At 45.8% G+C, this 17,342-nt stretch overlaps 1 protein-coding gene across 1 annotated transcript in view; it reads right to left on the bottom strand.

Annotated features, from left to right (window-relative positions):
* The window catches only part of TENM2 (teneurin transmembrane protein 2), a 3,383,593-nt gene that overhangs the window by 397,683 nt on the left and 2,968,568 nt on the right, over positions 1 to 17,342 (bottom strand). The gene's annotated exons all lie outside the window — the stretch shown is intronic.

The raw sequence follows: 17,342 nt of genomic DNA, 5'->3' as shown, positions 1-17,342 counted from the left end.
TTCGTGCACCTCAGGACCATATGACTGATCGTGTCATTTTGGTCTGCAGGCTTGATCACTTTATCCAGGTTTGACTTGCCTGACACCATATCATCTCCCCTGATGAACTGCCCCATGTCCTGGCAGCTAAACGTGCATGTAGGGATTTGCCTATGCATATTTAGGGACATATAGTATTCTAGAACAGGGACAGGTTCCGGACGGGGTCGTCCTTTCAAGGACGAGTGCCCTGTGGTCAGGCTGCTACCATATCTATAGCATTAGGGTTGGTGTTTAGACAGCTATAGGGATCACCCTAGGGACCCTGCATTGTCTGATCTGAATTTTCTCCTACCCTGTTATTCATCCGACCATCCATACAGGATGAACAACTGCTTCAATATCGTATGGTGGAGCACCTGACGACCTTCCCTGGGTACCGGTAGGACACACTGGTTACCACCATAGTGCCACCGTGCACTTTAATTATTTTGTTTCTGTTGCTGGGGTGACCATGGACCACTCTATCTAGCGGTTTGCCTCCATGCTTATCCCTGTATACAGTTTTCTTGCACACACTAATTAGGATTTTATCAGCATTAACTATTAAATGTTATGTTTTAGGATTATTCTTTCAGATTTTTGTGAGTGAAAGGGCCCTAATAGCCCTGTGTGCCTGTCCTGTGAAAAGCAATCCCTATGCTAAGTGTACCTGTGTGTGGTACTTCCGGAAACACTCCCCAAGCATAGGTCAGGGCAGTCAGGACAGAAATAGCAGGTGTCACGCCTTATTTATCTCCTGCTACAGACACAACATTTTTTTCGGGGTGGCGGTCGGTTTGAGGTACCAGCAATGACACTGGGGAAATGTCGCTCGTGTAGACGGCTCACTACACTGGTGGATGGGGCCACAGAACCTCCTGGATACAGGAGGTTCTCGATGATCTCTTTCTGAAATTTGAGGAAGGATCCTGTTCTCCCAGCCTTACTGTAGAGAACAAAACTATTATATACAGCCAATTGAATTAAATATACAGACACCTTCTTATACCAGCATCTGGTCCTGCGGGAAAGTAGATAAGGAGCCAACATCTGGTCATTGAAGTCCACCCCTCCCATGAGCAAATTATAGTTGTGGACACAGAGGGGCTTTTCAATGACACTGGTTGCTCGTTCAATTTGGATTGTCATGTCTGCGTGAATGGAGGAGAGCATGTAAACGTCACGCTTGTCTCTCCATTTCACCGCGAGCAGTTCTTGGTTACACAAGGCAGCCCTCTCCCCCCTTGCAAGACGGGTGGTAACGAGCCGTTAAGGGAAGCCCCGGCGACTAGGTCGCGCGGTGCCACAGCAGCCAATCTGTTCTAGGAACAAATGCCTGAAGAGGGGCACACTTGTGTAGAAATTGTCCACATAAAGATGGTACCCCTTGCCAAATAAGGGTGACACCGAGTCCCAGACTGTCTTCCCACTGCTCCCCAGGTAGTCAGGGCAACCGACCGGCTCCAGGGTCTGATCTTTACCCTCATAGATCCAAAATTTGTGGGTATAGCCTGTGGCCCTTTCACAGAGCTTATACAATTTGACCCCATACCGGGCGCGCTTGCTTGGGATGAATTGTTTGAAGCCAAGGCGCCCGTTAAAATGTATAAGGGACTCATCTACGCAGATGTTTTGCTCAGGGGTATACAAATCTGCAAATTTGGTGTTGAAGTGGTCTATGAGGGGCCGAATTTTGTGGAGCCGGTCAAAAGCTGGGTGGCCTCTGGGACGAGAGGTGCTGTTGTCGCTAAAGTTCAGGAAACGCAGGATGGTCTCAAATCGTGTCCTGGACATGGCAGCAGAGAACATGGGCATGTGATGAATTGGGTTCGTGGATCAATATGACCACAATTCATGCTTTTTGGTTAAGCCCATGTTGAGGAGAAGGCCCAGAAAAATTTTCAATTCGGAAACTTGGACGGGTTTCCACCGGAAAGACTGGGCATAAAAGCTTCCTGGGTTGGCGGCTATAAATTCAGTGGCATATCGGTTTGTTTCTGCCACAACTAAGTTCAAGAGCTCTGCAGTCAAGAGCAGCTAAAAAAAAAACAGTGCCGAACCGATCTGAGCTGTCTCAACCCGAACTCCAGACTGGGCGGTGAAAGGAAAAACTATTGGTGCGGCTGAAGTTGGGGGCTGCCAATCAGGGTTTGCCAGCACCTCAGGGACTCTAGGGGCTCTACGGGCCTGTCTAGGGGCTGCGACGGGGGAACTAATGCACGTGTGGTCTAGCAACCTGCAACCTGTGGTCTAGCAACACGGGGCCGGGTACGCCTGGTGGTATCAGGGACCTCAACCTCCTCGTCCGAACTTTGGGTCAGACTGCCACTGCTTTCTACAGGTTCATATTCTGACCTGCTGGATTCGTCAGATAAGGGGTTCCCATTCCTCATCCGACTGGGTCAGAATCCTGTAGGCCTCTTCAGAAGAATGCCCCTTGTTTGCCATTTGGTCAACTAAATTTAGGGGGTATTCCCTGAGACTACCCAAGAAAAAAAGCAAGCCTGTCTTACAAATGGGAGGCTAGCGAAGTACCGGTGGCCGCTGCGATTGCTAAAAAATATCAAAACAGATTTTTTTTATCGCCGCAGCGCTTGTAAAGTGATTGTGCAGTGATCAAAAACAAAATTTTTTTTTGCCACTGCGGCGGGGCGGGCGTGGGTGAACGCACGTGTGGGCGACCGATCAGGCCTGATCGGGCAAACACTGCGTTTTGGGTGGAGGGCGAACTAAGGTGACACATACTATTATAGATCTGACTGTGATTAGTTCTGATCACTTACAGATACTATAACAGTACAAATGCTGATTAGCGATACGCTAATCAGCGAATCAGTGACGTCGGTGCGGTGGGCTGGGCGCTAAACGATCGCTAACTACCTAACCAAGAAGCCTAAACTATCCTAAAACTATCAGTCAATACCAGTGGGGAAAAAAAAGTGACAGTTTACGCTGATCACTTTTTTCCTTTTCACTAGGTGATTGACAGGGGGCGATCAAGGGGTGATCAAGGGGTTAATTGGGGTGATGGAGGGTGATCTGGGGGCTAAGTGTAGTGTTGGGTGTACTCACTGTGATGTCTGCTCCTCTGCTGGAACCAACCGACGAAAAGGACAAGCAGAGGAGCAGAGAAGCCATTTAACACATTATATTTATAAATATAATGTGTTAGATGGCTTCTGATTCGATTTTTTGATAATCATCAGCCTGCCAGCGACGATCATTGGCTGGCAGGCTGATGACGAAATTGTCCTTTAACTTTTGCCGGCCCGCGATGCGCATGCGTGGGCCGGCTTTGCCCAAAATCTTGCGTCTCGCGAGAGGACGCACCGGCGCGTCCAGGAGGAATAACAGGGCCGCCGCCAGGACGCAATCCTGCGTACAGCGGTCCTGTAGTGGTTAATATGACGCTTTTTTGGGGCAAAGTGACCAAAAAATTGCTATTTTGGCACAGTTTTTTTTTTTATGCGTTCACCTGAGGGGGTAGTTCATGTGATATTTTTATAGAGCAGGTCATTACCGTCATATCAATACTATATATATTTATTTTTTTATTTTTTATTTCAGTTTTATACAATTAAAGCATTTGTGATAAATCATGTTTAGGACGATTGGCAGAAAAAAAAATATATAGCTTTCAGAAAATGGTGACACAAAAAAACATGATTTATCACAAATGCTTTAATTGTATAAACTGAAATAAAAAATAAATATATATCGTATTGCTATGTCGGTAATGACCTGCTCTATGAAAATATCACATGAACTACCCCCTCAGGTGAATGCTTTTAAAAAAAAAAAAAACTGTGCCAAAATAGCAATTTTTTGGTCACTTTGCCCCAAAAAAGCGTCATATTAAATGATCAAAAAAATCATATGTACCTAAAAATGGTTCCAATAAAAATGTCAGCTCTTCCTGCAAAAAAAAGGGCTCATTTTTTGCAAAAAGAGTTAAGATTTTTACAGGTACCATTTTTGGGTACTCAATATTACATTCTGTGTGGCAAAGTGACCTAAAAATTGGTTGTTTTGGCAGAGTTTAGTTAAAATTTTTATGGAATACACCTTAGGAGTAATATCATGTTTTATTCTTATAAAGCCGGTTGTTACGGACGCGGAGATTCCTAATATGTCTACTTTTTTATGTATTTCAATTTTATACAATAAAAGCATTTTTGAAAAAAATATCATATTTTTTATTTTTTGGCCGATTGTCTTATGTAGGTGCTCATTTTTTGCAGGAAGAGATGATGGTTTGATGAATACAATTTTCGGTTGCATATGACTTTTTGATCACTTGGTATTAAACTTTTTGTGATAAAAGGTGACAAACAATTGCATTTTTGGCACCTTTTTTTTATATTTTATTTTACGGCATTCACCTGAGGGGTTAGATCATGTGATGTGTTTATAGAGCAGGTCATTACAAACGTGGCGATACCTAATATGTCTACATTTTTTTAAATGTATTTCAGTTTTAAACCATAAAAGCATTTTTGAAGAAAAAAATCATGTTTTAGTGTCTCTATTTTCAGAAAGCCATATATATTTTTTTTCTTTTTGGAGATTGTCTTTTGTAGGGTCTCATATTTTTCGGGAGGAGATAACGGTTTGATTGGTACTATTTTGGGCTACATATGTATTTTTGATCGCTTGGAATTATACTTTTTGTGATGTAGGCTGACAAAAAAATTGCAATTTTTGCTCAGTTTTTATTTATTTTTTTACGGCATTTACCTGAGGTGGTAGATTATGTGACATTTTTATAGAGCAGTTCGTTACGGATGTTGAGATACCTTTCTTTTTTAAACACAATTATATGGTGAGGGGGCTTTTTTTCTTTATTTATAACTGAATTTTTTTATATTATTCTGTCAGTGGGAGATACACGCGTTAGATACTGCTATTCTATTAAAAAAAAACACCTATTTTGGGCAAAAAATTTAATTTTGCAGCCTTTTCTGCATCTGTCAGTGTGAGATACACGCTTGAAATACAGCAATAATATTCTGGGTTTAAGAAAATACCCATTTTGGGCAAAAAACTAAATTTGCAGCCTTTGCTGCATCTGTCAGTGTGAGATACATGCGTTAGATACTAGTGTTCTATTCTGTTATAAAAATCACTCATTTTGGCCAAAAAACTAAATTTGCATCCTTTGCTGCATCTGTCAGTGTGAGATACATGCGTTAGATACTGCTATTCTATTTTGTTATTTTAAAAAACACCTATTTTAGGCAAAAAAATTAATTTTGCAGCCTTTGCTGCATCTGTCATTGTGAGATACACACGCTAGATACTGTTGATCTATTCTGTTATTAAAAAAACACCCATTTTGGGTAAAAAACTAAATTTGCAGCTTTCAGTGAGAGATAAATGTGTTAGATACTGCTGTTCTATTCTGTTAGTAAAAAAAACACCCATTTTGGGCAAAAAACTAAATTTGCAGCTTTGCTACATCTGTCAGTGTGAGATACATGCGTTAGATACTACAGTTCTATTCTGTTATAAAAAAAACCACAGATTTTGGGCCGAATACTACATTTGCGGCCTTGTCTGCATCTGCCAGTGTGAGATACAAGCTTGAAATACAGCAATAAAATTCTGGGTTAAAAAAAAAATACCCATTTTGGGCAAAGTACTTAATATTGCATACTTTGCTGCAACTGTCATTGTGAGATACACGTGTTAGATACCGGTGTTCTATTCTGTTATAAAAAACACCCATTTTGGGCAAAAAAAAATATTTGTATCCTTTGCTGCATCTGTCAGTGTGAGATACATGCCTTAGATACTGCTATACTATTTTGTTATAAAAAAGACCTATTTTGGGCAAAAAACTTAATTTTGCAGCCTTTGCTGCATCTGTCATTGTGAGATACACGCGTTAGATACTGGTGTTCTATTCTGTTATTAAAAAAACACCCATTTTGGGTAAAAAACAATATTTGCAGCTTTGCTGCATCTGTCATTGCAAGATACATGCGCTAGATATTGTTGTTTTATTCTGTTATAAAAAAACACCCATTTTAGGCAAAAAACTCAATTTGCAGCTTTGCTGCATCTGTCAGTGTGAGATACATGCATTAGATACTGCTGTTCTATTTTGTTATTTAAAAAAAACACCTATTTTGGGTAAAAAACTAAATTTTGTAGCCTTGTCTGCATCTGTCATTGCGAGATACATGCGCTAGATACTGTTGTTCTATTCTGTTATAAAAAAAAAAACACCCATTTTTGGGAAGATCCTAAATATGAGAGATATGAGGAGAGCGTCAAATAAGGGACATGGGCCAGGTCATGGTGCTGCTGGTGGAGCTCCTGTTGCAGGGAGAGGATGTGGTCGCTCTGTGCCAGCTTCACGTACAAGGTGCAAGTAGGCAACATAATCTTCCGCAGAATTTGGTCAGGCCTAATGCGGCTCTACGAATGGTGAGGCCAGAACAAGTACAGCGTTAGTAGATTGGGTTATAGTTCCTTTACATTGTCTCCCACCCAGTCTCCTGCTGAAAGATCAGAGTTGGAACCTGCAGCTGATGTCCATCAGTCTTTCACCTCACCCCCTTGCAAATCAGCCAAGCAGTCTGAGCCCCAAGTCATGTAGCAGTCTCTTCTGCTTTTTGATGACTCTGCTAGCAGGCTTTCAAAGGCCATTCACCCAGCCCTTCCCCAGAAGTGGAAGAGATTGAGTGCACCGATGCCCAAACACTTATGTTTCAAGATGAATACATGGGAGGACCACCGCAGCACGTCTCGGATGATGACGAAACACAGGTGCCAACAGCTGTGGCTTTCAAAAGTGTTTAGACTGACAAGGAGGGCAGGGGTGAAGACTGGGTGGACGATGATGTGGAGGACAATGAGGTCCTCGACCCCACATAGAATCAAGGTCATGTTAGTGACCTGTGTAGTTCGGAGGAAGATGTGGTGGTCGCACAGAGCCACCATCACAGCAGAAGAGGGAGCATGGTGCAAAAGCAGACCGTCCATCCCCTAGACAGTATGCCTGTTACTGCCCACCGCAGCAAGGGACCGAGCACACCAAAGCCAGCTCCAAGGAGTTCCCTGGCGTGGCAGTTCTTCAGACAATGTGCTGACAACAAGACACAAGTGGTTTGCACGCTGTGCAATCAGAGCTTGAAGAGAGGCATAAACGTTCTCAACCTGAGCACAACCTGCATGACCAGGCATCTAAGTGCAAAGCACGAGATACAGTGGAGTAGACACCTCAAAAGCCACAAAAGGTCTCTGGCTCCTCCTGCTTCCCCTTCTGCTGCAGTCTCGGCCTCTTCATCCACCTATGGAGTGACAGTGCCACTTGCCCCTCCGCAAATAGAGGATCTGCCAGCAACACCACTACCTGGGTTACCAAGCATCTCCACAATGTCCCACGGATCGTTCAGCTCTCCATCTCCCAAAACTGGAGTGAAAGAGGAAGTACCCCCCCACCCACCTACGATCCCTAGCCCTGAATGCCAGCATTTCAAAATTACTGTCCTTTGAAATGCTGTCATTCCGTCTGGTGGAGACGGAGAGTTTTAAAAGCCTTATGGCAGTGGCTGTCCCACAGTACGTCGTGCCCAGCCGCCACTACTTTTCCAGGCGTGCCATGCGCAAAGCCATCTATGGCAAGGTCCACCTAACTACAGATACGTGGACCAGTAAGCACGGTCAGGGACGTTATATCTCCATGACAGCACACTGGGTAAATGCAGTGGCGGCTGGGCCTGAGGCGGATAGCAGTTTGGCGCATGTCCTTCCACCACCAAGGTTTGCAGGGCGCTTCAGTTTGCCTCCTGTTGCTTCCTCCTCCTACTCCGCTTCCTCATCCTCTACCGGCTCCTCATCCGGTCAGCGTAACACCTTTACCACCAACTTCAGCACAGACAGGGGTAAACAACAGCAGGCAGTTTTAAAACGTATCTGTTTGGGGGACAAACCCCACACCGCGCAGGAGCTGTGGACAGGCCTTGAACAACAGACCGATGAGTGGTTGGTGCCAGTGAGCCTCAAGCCCGGCCTGTGCGATAATGGGCGAAATCTTGTAGCAGCTCTGGGACTAGCCGGTTTGACGAACATCCCTTGCCTGGCGCATGTGTGTAACGAGGGTGTCAAGAGCCACGTCTGACTCCGTTATACCCGGGGTCAGGAAGTCGCAGCGGGTGGCTGAGCGTTTGATGTACAAAGACAGTGCTGTTTCGTAATGGTAGCTTTCTGGGTTTGCCTTGAAATCCTTTTTGGCTCACTCAGGGATCCGTAGCTTTTCCTCCTCAGCTGTTTCTTGTCCAGCAATCTCAACCTCCATATATTCCCATCTCCCACTTCTCTGGTTGCCAGATATAGAGCTTCCTGCCTGGACTTCTATACTGATCCACTGGCGCTGAGTAGCTGAGATCCCTGGTTGTTGTTCCAGAGTGTTACCCTCCGGATCCCTGTTGGGCCTTGGTGGTCTGCTGTTGTCGCCCACCTGGGATTATATGTTTGTCTGTATTGTCTGTCCTCTCCTTGGTGTTTTCCTCTTAGTGTCAGTGGTGCGAACTAGTGATCCCACCGCCCTGTTCACTACACAGGGCTCATCTTAGGGAAAGCCAGGGTTTAGGCATGTGATCGGCGTACGGGTGAGGAACCTGTCTAGGGACGTCAGGGCAGTCAGGTGCCAGCCGCAAGGTGAGTCAGGGGTCACCACCTTTCCCTCTCCCTTGGACAGGGCCTTCCCATTTCCCTCCCTTTGCTTGACGCCGGTCATTACATTATATCTGGCCCTTATTTTGTGTAGGTAAAAAAAAATTCAAAAAAATTAAAACATTTCTTTCTACCTACTTAGAATCCAGTATGGATCCAATTGCTGCTTTGTCAAAGCAACTTCAAGGCCTGTCTTTGGAGAATTGAAGGCGTCGGTCCTCTAGCAACAGCAGCAATTGCAACAGACCGCAAGCCCAGCGGTTGCTACAGGTAACCAGGTTGTTGCGGAACCCAAGGTTGCTCTTCCTGACAGATTTTCTGGGGGAAGGGACAAATTTGTGACGTTCCGTGAGGCCTGTAAATTATATTTTAAACTGCGCCCTTACTCCTCTGGTAATGAAGAACAGCGGGTGGGGGTTGTTATTTCCCTGCTTCAGGGGGACCTGCAATCCTGGGCGTTCTCTTTACCCACTGATTCCCAGGCTCTCCGGTCAGTGGATGAATTTTTTGCTGCCTTGGGTCTCATATATGACGACCCTGACCGAGTCGCACTGGCTGAATCAAAATTACGGAGACTCCTACAGGGAGAGCGGCCAGTAGAGGAGTATTGCGCAGAGTTCCGTAGGTGGGCTACGGATACCCAGTGGAACGACCCGGCTCTCAGGAGTCAGTTCTGCTCTGGGTTATCCGAAAGGATTAAGGATGCACTTGCGCTGTATGAGACTCTCTTTTCCCTTGATGCGGTGATGTCCCTTTCTATCAGAATAGATACACGTCTTAGGGACAGATTGAAAAATCCGGAGCAATTGGTAACCCCTCTCAAGCAGCAGTTAGTCTGTACGGACTTAGACGAGCCTATGCAGCTAGGAGGAACTACTCGTCAGGTCCATCCTCCTGAGGCTCGCCGTAGGCGTGGGGTTTGTTTTTTTCTGTGGGGAGAGGGGTCATTTTATTAATGTCTGTCCTTCCTTCCTCAAAAACAAAAGACCGTTGGAAAACTACTAACCCCAGGCTACTAACTCCATACGAACATCGCAATTTGTGTTGCCAGCGGTTGTTGTTTTTGGCGTTAAGACGGAGACTATTTCTTTTTTTCTAGACAGTGGAGCAGGAGTAAATTTGATAGATGCCCATTTTGCCCACACTATGGGTTTGTCTCTCTGTACGCTACAGAGACCTATTCCCATATTCGCTATTGATTCTGCTCCTCTGTCTCAGAGAAACCTCACTCACATTGTCCATAACTTACACCTTCGGGTAGGGGACCACCATAACGAGTGGCTTTCATGTTATATTCTGGAGGGGCTTCCCACTCCTGTGGTATTGGGTCTGCCCTGGTTGGTAGCGCACAATCCAGTGGTGGATTGGCAGGCCAGGGAGATATTGGAGTGGAGTGAGCAGTGCAGAGAAAATTGCTTAAATAGCAATTGCTTAGTCGCCTCCATAGCTACCCTACCCACATTTGTTTCGGACTTTGAGGACGTTTTTTCTGAAAAGGGTTGTCAGAAGTTACCACCTCACCGTCCTTATGATTGCCCGGTTAACCCGATTCCCGGTGCAAAATTACCCAAGACCAGGTTATATAATCTTTCGGGTCCAGAGAGACAAGCCATGAAAGATTATATCTCAGGGACACATCAGACCCTCTTCATCACCCGTGGCTGCAGGGTTTTTCTTTGTTAAAAAGAAAGATGGGGGCCTGAGTCCTTGCCTAGATTTTCGCGAATTAAACCAGATAACCATCCGAGACCCATACCCTCTTCCTCTCATTCCTGACCTGTTTAATCAGATTGGGGGTGCTAGGTGGTTCTCAAAACTTGATCTTAGGGGGGCCTACAATCTGATTTGTATCAAGGAAGGGGATGAGTGGAAGACAGCTTTTAACACCCCTGAGGGGCATAATGAAAATCTAGTCATGCCTTTCGGTCTGACCAATGCTCCTGCTGTCTTCCAACATTTCGTTAATTACATTTTTAGTCATCTTATCGGCAGGTTTGTGGTGATATACCTAGATGATATTTTAATTTATTCGTCGGATCTGAAAACACATGAGGTGCATGTCAGACAGGTACTGCAGGTCCTACGGATGAATAAATTATATGCTAAAATTGAAAAGTGTGTTTTCGCCGTTCAGGAAATACAGTTCCTAGGGTATTTATTATCTGCTTCAGGTTTCCGTATGGATCCTAGGAAGGTCCAGGCAATTTTAGATTGGGATCTTCCTGAGAACCTCAAAGCACTGCAACGGTTCTTGGGCTTCGCAAATTTCTATAGAAAATTCATAAAAAATTATTCGGTGATTGTAAAACCCCTTACTGACATGAGTAGGAAGGGGACTGATTTTTCTAAATGGTCTGACGCTGCTAAAATTGCTTTTTCCTCTCTAAAAGAGAGGTTTACCTCGGCACCTGTACTAATCCAACCTGATGTCTCCCAGCCTTTTATTGTTGAAGTAGATGCGTCAGAGGTAGGAGTGAGGGCTGTGCTGTCTCAGGGTCCGTCTCCTGGCAAATGGCGTCCTTGTGCTTTCTTTTCTAAAAAACTATCTGCAGCAGAGAAGAACTATGATATTGGCAATAGGGAACTATTAGCTATTAAACTAGCGTTTGAAGAATGGCGTCACTTTTTAGAGGGGGCAATCCCCCCCGTCACTGTGATTACGGACCACAAAAACCTTCTGTACCTCGAATCAGCTAAGCGTCTCACCCCTAGACAAGCTAGGTGGTCGCTATTTTTTTTTACCAGGTTTAACTTTGTTATTACCTATCATCCTGGGGCAAAAAATACCAAGGCTGATGCACTATCTCGTTGTTTCCCTGGAGGGAGTAATGTGAGTGATCCGGTACCCATTCTACAAGGAGGAGTGGTTGTCTTTGCGGTACACTCTATTCGGGAGGGGAAGGTGTTAGAGGCCCAGGGGGACGCCCCGGTCTCTTGCCCCTCAGAGAAATTGTTTGTACCGTTGAACCTGCGTCTCGAATTATTAAAGGAACATCATAATTCGGCACTTGCTGGGCACCCGTGTAGTAAAGCAACCTTGGAGCTATTGTCTCGTCGTTTTTGGTGGTACAAAATGGTACACTTCATTGCGTTACCCGCACTACCTAATGCTAAGACTCTTGCTCAGGTATTCATCAGTGAAATCGTGAAGCTTCACGGGGTCCCTTCCGATGTTGTTTCGGATCGGGGAACCCAGTTTATTTCTAAGTTTTGGAAAGCTTTTTGTTCCAGTTTGGGGGCACACTTGTCCTTTTCCTCAGCTTTCCATCCTCAGTCGAATGGACAGACTGAGCGTACCAACCAAAACCTTGAGACATATCTAAGATGTTTTGTGTCTGAAAACCAAGAGGTGTGGTCATCATATTTACCGTTAGCCGAGTTTGCCATAAATAATCGCCGTCAGGAATCTACTGGCAAGTCACCATTTCTTGGTGCATATGGTTTTCATCCCCAATTCTGTACTTTCAAAGAGGGGGGGTCTTCTGGGGTTCCCGAAGAGGAACTGTTTTCGTCGTCTCTTTCATCTGTATGGCAGAAAGTGCAAGCTAATTTGAAAAATATGGGAGGTAAATATAAATGCGTGGCTGATAAGAAACGGTCGCCAGGTCCGGACCTAGGAGTGAATGACTATGTGTGGTTATCTACTAGGAATATTAAATTAAAGGTTCCCTCTTGGAAACTGGGTCCTAGGTTTATTGGTGCTTACAAAATAGTAGCCATCAATAACCCCGTGGCTTTTCGCCTGGAGCTACCTCAGACTTTTAAAATTCATAACGTCTTCCATAAATCGTTACTCAAAAAGTATGTTCCACCTCTAGAACCATCACCGCTGAAACCCCCTCCTGTTATTGTGGATGGTAATCTAGAGTTTCAAATATCCAAAATTGTTGATTCTCGTCGGGTCCACCGTTCTCTTCAATATCTGGTGCATTGGAGGGGTTACGGTCCCGAGGAAAGAATGTGGGTTCCAGCGTCTGAGGTAAACGCTGACAGGTTAGTTCGGGTTTTTCATGCCTCTCATCCTGAGAGACCTAGTCCTGAGTGTCCGGAGGCCCCTCGTGGAAGGGGGGGTACTGTCACGAGGGTGTCAAGAGCCACGTCTGACTCCGTTATACCCGGGGTCAGGAAGTCGGAGCAGGTGGCTGAGCGTTCGATGTACAAAGACAGTGCTGTTTCGTAATGGTAGCTTTCTGGGTTTGCCTAGCAATCATTTTTGGCTCACTCAGGGATCCGTAGCTTCTCCTCCTCAGCTGTTTCTTGTCCAGCAATCCCAACCTCCTTATATTCCCATCTCCCACTTCTCTGGTTGCCAGATATAGAGCTTCCTGCCTGGACTTCTATACTGACCCACTGGAGCTGAGTAGCTGAGATCCCTGGTTGTTGTTCCAGAGTGTTACCCTCCGGATCCCTGTTGGGCCTTGGTGGTCTGCTGTTGTCGCCCACCTGGGATTATATGTTTGTCTGTGTTGTCTGTCCTCTCCTTGGTGTTTTCCTCTTAGTGTCAGTGGTGCGGACTAGTGATCCCACCGCCCTGTTCACTACACAGGGCTCATCTTAGGGAAAGCCAGGGTTTAGGCACGTGATCGGCGTACGGGTGAGGAACCCGTCTAGGGACGTCAGAGCAGTCAGGTGCCAGCAGCAAGGTGAGTCAGGGGTCACCACCTTTCCCTCTCCCTTGGACAGGGCCTTCCCATTTCCCTCCCTTTGCTTGACGCCGGTCATTACAATGTGCTGAATTTGGTGGTTCAGAGGTTCCTTAAAAATTACCCCGATATGTCAGAGCTGCTGCATAAAGTGCGGGCCGTCTGTGCGTGCTTTCGGCGTTCTCACCCACCCTGCTGCTGCAGCGTAACTTTGGCCTTCCCGCACACCGCCCCATATGAGACGTGCCCACAAGGTGGAACTCCGCCTTGCATATGCTGGCCAGACTGTGCGAGCAGCAGCAGGCGATAGGGGATTTTCAGCTGCAGCACGGGTGAGTCGCTCTGCGGAACAGCACCACTTCACCACCAATGACTGGGCCTCCATGCGAGACCTGTGTTCCTTGTTGCGCTGTTTCGAGTACTCCACCAACATGACCTGTGCAGATAATGCCGTTTTCAGCATTACTATCCCACTTCTAAGCCTCCTTGAAAAAACGCTGGTAGCGATGATGGAAAAGGATGTGGCACAGGAGAAGGAGGAGGAAGAGGAATAATTTCATAGGGTTTCCGTTTGTCATTCACAAGTGGCTCCGAGGGTGGGTTCCTGCACCCACAAACGCCAGGTACACAATTGTCCAGCCAGGGCACAGTTCTGGAGGATGAGGAGGTGGAGGATGAGGAGATGGAGAAGGAAGAACCGTGTTCACAGCAGGGTGGCACCAAAACCAGCTCATTGCCATTACTGGTGCATGGCTAGGGGAATACAGAGGACACAGATGATACACCTCCCACAGAGTACAGCTTTTTGTTGCCTCTGGGCAGCCTGGCACACGTGAGCGATTACATGCTGCAGTGTCTCCGCAACGACCGCCGAATTGCCCACATTCTAACTTGTGCTGATTACTGGGTGGCCACACTACTGGATCCCCGTTACAAGGACAATGTACCGTCCTTAATTCTGTCACTGGAGCGTGATCGTAAGATGCGCGAGTACAAGCGCAAGCTGGTAGACGCTCTGCTGGTGGCATTCCCACCTGACAGCGGGGGCACAGTGGCAGCACAAGGCGAAAGCAGAGGAGGAGGAAGAGGTCGCTAACGCAGCTGGTGCACCACCAGCACCTCAGAAGGCAGGGTTAGCATGGCCAAAATGTGGAAAAGCTTTTTCAGCACGCCACAACAACCAGCACCAACAGCTGATATGGAACTTCTTACCAGGAGGCAGCATTGCAGCAACATGGTGGAGCAGTATGTGTGCAAACGCCTACACACACTGAATGACGGGTCTGCCCCCTTCAACTACTGGGTCTCCAAATTGGGCACATGGCCTGAGCTTGCCCTTTACGCCTTGGAGGTGCTGGCCTGCCCTGCAGCCAGTGTATTGTCTGAACGTGTGTTTAGCACGGCAGGGGGCATTATCACAGACAAGCGCAGCCACCTGTCCAAGCTCTCGTTCATTAAAATGAACCACAGGACTTGTCCGTACCTTGTGCAGAATAGACATGTACAGTACAGACCAAAAGTTTGGACACACCTTCTCATTCAAAGAGTTTTCTTTATTTTCATGACTATGAAGGCATCAAAACTATGAATTAACACATGTGGAATTATATACATAACAAACAAGTGTGAAACAACTTAAAATATGTCATATTCTAGGTTCTTCAAAGTAGCCACCTTTTGCTTTGATTACTGCTTTGCACACTCTTGGCATTCTCTTGATGAGCTTCAAGAGGTAGTCACCTGAAATGGTCTTCCAACAGTTTTGAAGGAGTTCCCAGAGATGCTTAGCACTTGTTGGCCCTTTTGCCTTCACTCTGCGGTCCAGCTCACCCCAAACCATCTCGATTGGGCTCAGGTCCGGTGACTGTGGAGGCCAGGTCATCTGGCGCAGCACTCCATCACTCTCCTTCATGGTCAAATAGCCCTTACTTTCAAAGTTTTCCGAATTTTTCGGCTGACTGACTGACCTTCATTTCTTAAAGTAACGATGGCCACTCGTTTTTCTTTACTTAGCTGCTTTTTTCTTGCCATAATACAAATTCTAACAGTCTAATCAGTAGGACTATCAGCTGTGTATCCACCTGACTTCTCCTCAACGCAACTGATGGTCCCAACCCCATTTATAAGGCAAGAAATCCCACTTATTAAACCTGACAGGGCACACGTGTGAAGTGAAAACCATTTCAGGGGACTACCTCTTGAAGCTCATCAAGAGAATGCCAAGAGTGTGCAAAGCAGTAATCAAAGCAATAGGTGGCTACTTTGAAGAACCTAGAATATGACATATTTTCAGTTGTTTCACACTTGTTTGTTAAGTTTATAATTCCACATGTGTTAATTCATAGTTTTGATGCCTTCAGTGTGAATCTACAATTTTCATAGTCATGAAAATAAAGAAAACTCTTTGAATGAGAAGGTGTGTCCAAACTTTTGGTCTGTACTGTATACCGGCCTTAAGTAAAGCAGCTAAGTAAAGAAAAACGAGTGGCCATCGTTACTTTAAGAAATGAAGGTCAGTCAGTCAGCCGAAAAATTGGGAAAACTTTGAAAGTAAGGGCTATTTGACCATGAAGAAGAGTGATGGAGTGCTGCGCCAGATGACCTGGCCTCCACAGTCACCGGACCTGAGCCCAATCACTTAAAAATGTGTCCAAGGGGACGTCTCATGGTGAAATGTGCCCAGCTGCAGCCATGTCGTTTAGGTGCCCAGCGCCGCCTTCTCAGCTGAAATCGCTGCCCTCCCTTTCATGCGATCCGCCTACCTCACGTCATCACTGCCTCTCTAACCACCGCTTGCTTCATCCAGATCCCGCGCGTGCTCGGTATATCCTGGTGCGCCCGTGCGGACTACTGGCAGCGGCCTCGTATAGCGAAGTGCGCATGCGCCGGCCGGCGCACTTCGCTCGAACCTCCACTGACTGCCCATCCCAGCCATCCAACCTCCTACAGCCTGGTTCAAAGCTCGCAGGATCTGGATGAAGCGAGCGGTGGTTAGAGAGGCAGTGATGACGTGAGGTAGGCGGATCGCATGAAAGGGAGGGCAGCGATTTCAGCTGAGAAGGCGGCGCTGGGCACCTAAACGACATGGCTGCAGCTGGGCACCTTTCACCATGAGACGTCCCCTTGGACACATTTTTAAGTGATTGACAGGTGATATAAACCGCTTTTTTAGGAATATAGAGCCACAGGGGCATTTGATAAACTCACTTTGGGATTCTGTGTTTTACAAGGGACATCGCCATATGTTTAGCTTCTAGGGTTCATTTCTGATGACAGAATCCCTTAAAAATAGAACTCTTTGGCCACAATGAGCAAAGGTATGTTTGGAGAAAATTAACACTTTCATGAAAAGAACACTTCTCCAACCATTAGCATAGGGGTCTATCAATCATGCTTTGAGGTTGTATTGCAGCAAGTGGCATGGGGAATTTTTTATGGGTAGAGGGAAGAATAGATTTAATGAAATTCCAGAAAATTCTGGAACCAAACATAACAACAACTGTAAAAAAAAACTGAAGTTGAAAAGAGGATGGCTTCTACAAATGGATAATGATCCTAAACACACCCCAAAAAATAGACTTAAAAGCCACAAGTTTTTACCATGGCCCCTCACGGTCTCCTAATTTGAACATCATTGAAAGTCTGTGGATAGACCTCAAAAGACCACTGCATGCAAGATGGCCCAGGAATCTTATAGAACTGGAAGACTTTTTCAAGGAAGAATGGATGAAAATCCCTCAAACAAGAACTGAAAGACTCTTGGCTGGTGATAAAAAGCTTTTGCAAGCTGTGATACTTGCCAAAGTGGGTGCTAGTAGGTGCTAACCATGAAGGATGCCAAACGTTTTGCTTCAGGCCCTATACCTTTTTTGTTATTTTGAAATTGTAAAATATGAAAATAAAAAGATGTTTTTACTTAAAATATGAAGGGAATGTGTAATCTTTAACTTTATGCCCTTTGGAGATCATTTCATCTTCAACTTGCTCAACTGTACA

Source organism: Bufo bufo, chromosome 1, assembly GCF_905171765.1.
Source record: "Bufo bufo chromosome 1, aBufBuf1.1, whole genome shotgun sequence".
Taxonomy (NCBI): domain Eukaryota; kingdom Metazoa; phylum Chordata; class Amphibia; order Anura; family Bufonidae; genus Bufo; species Bufo bufo.
Note: the sequence above shows the minus strand (reverse complement) of the source record. Positions and strands in the feature narration are given on the sequence as shown.